The 3,528-nt window shown below is 30.7% G+C and overlaps 1 pseudogene; it reads right to left on the bottom strand.

Annotated features, from left to right (window-relative positions):
- Positions 1-2,862: 2,862 nt before the first annotated feature.
- On the bottom strand, positions 2,863-3,528 carry LOC124940521 (annotated as a pseudogene).

Genomic DNA, 3,528 nt, shown 5'->3' with positions numbered 1-3,528 from the left:
TTTTATTTTGAATAGTATTTGCATTAGAAAGATGATCATTTAGGCGGTATACAAAAGTTATGATAGATTTATGGTAGGAAATTCATTTAAGTGATATATTGATTGTTGAATGTTTTCCAAATAGATTTAAGGTTAGACCCTTTTAAAAGTTGGAAGTGGTGAACACAAAATCTTATTGTTGCTCTATGAAAATTATCCACTTGCTTGCAAGGACATGAAACCTATTTGGGAACTCATGTATATGCTTAAAAAGAAGATTGATATAAAGAAGTTGGAGAAATCAAGAAGTGTTGTTTGGAATGAAAATAAAGAAAGATATATGTAGAGTCTTCTTTCAAGTTGGGCAACCAAATGATCTACAAGTTAATTAAGAGATGTTTATAGATTCTCCATGTCCCATTGCAAGGGAGTGCCTATTTCACTGGCAGTCCACTTCAAGGTGTTAAATGGAGACTACCCAAAGAATGAAGATAGATGCAACGGTAACGTGTTCCTTATTGTTTGTGATGGCTTGGAATAGGCCAATACTCATTGAGGATGAAAACAAGATTCATATCAAATCCGATAATGACACAAAGGGAGACTATATATGAAGTGGGTCCTATGGTTCTACAAAGGTGGAGTTGAGAAATTGAGGATCCAGGAACCGCGACTTTGTTTGGTTGGGTTTGTGGACAAATCATGCAAGGTTGTTGACAAAGAGGAGATCAAGGTATGTGTTTATGCTTACGGAATCAAAACAAGTTAGGAAAATTAATTTACAAATTATTCAAACTCTTTCTGGTTGTGTGTCTTTCTCTTGGAGAGTTTTATAGGAGGGGAATGGTTGAAAAGTGTATCTGGTGAGCTTATAATTGGTGAAGAATTCCATAAGTTAAAGCGCATACAGCATATGAAAGTATGAACAGGATGGGATGTTTGGATTTCAAAGAGAATTAAATTTCTCTTGTGATGAACACCAAGATAGATGATAGATAAGCTCTTTCACTTATGATCAAGGTGGATATTTGTTAGGAATGATGATCTATAAAGTTAGAATCATGTCCTAGACAACCTTAGAAGTTAGAGGAATCATGGAACCTGATTAAATTATTTTTGAAGCAATTAAAGTTGAAATTTGGTGATTAAAATAAGCAGCCAATTTTTTTTGAAAATCTCAAACACCACAGTAGAAAAATAAATGGTATCAATTAGTTAATTAGTTAAATTGAAATATTGAGAATAAATTTTATAAAACCATTTGGGCATGCTTTTGGATGATTTGAAGATGTTGACATGTGGCCCTAGGAGTTTTGGCTAAACAAAATCTACTTTTAATATCAATTTTTTCAATGTTAGTGGTTTATTACAATTCAAGAATTTGTATGTTATTTTGTACATTCCCTTCCATTTTGATATGGGGTGAAAAATATAGCATTATCTAGAAACCTAACATCAATTTAAAATCGCGAGGATTGAGAAAATAATTACTTTAATATGTTTTTAATTAAAGAGAATTAATATGACACTAACAATTATGACATTCCATTTTCATTTAGAGCGTTTCTAATGAGGATGAGAAAATGCTTTCTAAGTACCATTATACGGTTTGTCGTTAGTTTGTTCTTTTTGTGTATTTTGTTTTCTTATAAATCACCTAATTATTCATAGTACTACTTATTTTTGCTTGTTTGGAGTCTTATTATTTGTTATTTGGTTACTTATAAACTTTTCTTTTATATCAAAGTTCCTTGTGTTAATGTTGATTACTCTTGTATTTCTCATTATTAGTTATTTTAAATAGGTTGTTTGTATTTAATTTTTTGATTACTTTTTCAACTTGATTACTTAGCCAAAATGATGGATCTTTCCCTAGAGGACATGTATCTTACAAAGTTGTTGTCTTGTCTTGTCTTATTGACATCATCGCTCTTTGTGTTCATATATATTTACCTTAACAAGTTGTCTTAGTAGGATATATTTCTTATTAATAAAAAATGTTCTTTTAATATTCAACCATGCAATATGAACTAGAAGAAGATGAATAGGGTAAGTAACACTAATAACATTTTGATGAAGTCATGTTTTAATTATAAGCCTTTAGAGTACATCTTACCCATCCTTATACATATATTATGAAAAATAATAAGGTTTTCAATTGTGCATGTTTTGTCGTATTATGATATATAATTAAGAGAAATTGATCTGTTATATTAATTAACTCACGTCAAGTATCAAAATCTTGTCACTTTTAATTGAATAACATGTCAAAGGAGATGAATTTCAGTTATTTTTCAATCTAGATTTAGATTAATGTTAAATTTATATTAGAAATGGCCAGAAAAGCATAATTATAATGTTATATAATTATATTCAACAAACTTATATAGATAATTGTTTTCAATTGCGGTTCTCTTTCTTACAACATAACTTTAGAAAACATACATGCATAACAACTTTCAATCAAACAACACTACCATCATTCATTAGAATATATATTAATACACTCAAACTTCACATTGCCTCTTTACTTAATTCGTCATTGAAGTTTCATCATACGTAACATTAGAATTATAAATTCATTTATTCGTGTCAACAATAAGATATATAATAAATCATTGCATTGTAAAATGAATACCTCCTCTCCATTACAACCGGAGCATATAAACTCATCTATTTGTTTTACTTGATTTATAGTCATACCAAGACAAGAAGGATGGTACCTACATAAAGATAAAGATAGATGAAAACATCTCAAATTTAGTAAAACTTAATATTAAATAAATTCTAAACTCACTTATAGGGCACATTATTAATTACCCAAAAATGTGGTGTTCCTAATTCCAACCTTAAAAAAATCAATTGGTAATCCTAGAAAGATTATTACCAGTTTTTGCATTCTTCACACTGCACCATAAAATGGTCTGGGTTCTCAGGTATTTGGCATTTACAATACCTTCATAATATAAGACCAATCAATCACAAAAACTACAAAATCTATAACAAATTAGACAGAACCAAACACAATATACTTACACTCTAACGCGAATAGGTAAAAAAAGACCGATTGCAGCTTTGTATTCAAATCGGCAATAGTAATCCTTAGCTCCAACCCTCTCTAGCTTGGTGTAATTCTTGAAAGAATGAACCATACACTTACCTTGAATCGTGTAAGCACTCTGAAACTCATAGTGGTCAGACAAGAACAGTTCTTTCTCACCATGGAATAGTTTACGACCTCCGTTGGAATCCTCCGGCCTGTAATACCATCTTATCTGAACTGTCACGTTATTTATATTGTCTATCTGGATCTTGTATTGCTCTCCGGTGATCGCAACAGCACATTGTCTCCAACTTCAGAAACAAACCATAATGTATAAAGATATCATAAAAACAAAAAGAAAGAAAATCGACAGCCATAATGTATAAAGAAACAAAAAGAACAATCATATGAAAAAAGAGACAGATTCAATTACCTTTGACGACTTTGTTGGTGCCTCTGATAGTGTAGGAGTCTAGGTTGCGTTTGACTGCACTGGTTTTGGCCAT

This window comes from Impatiens glandulifera, chromosome 5, assembly GCF_907164915.1.
Source record: "Impatiens glandulifera chromosome 5, dImpGla2.1, whole genome shotgun sequence".
NCBI lineage: Eukaryota > Viridiplantae > Streptophyta > Magnoliopsida > Ericales > Balsaminaceae > Impatiens > Impatiens glandulifera.
The sequence above is the reverse complement of the archived record's forward strand: the minus strand, read 5'-3'. Positions and strand labels throughout refer to the sequence as shown.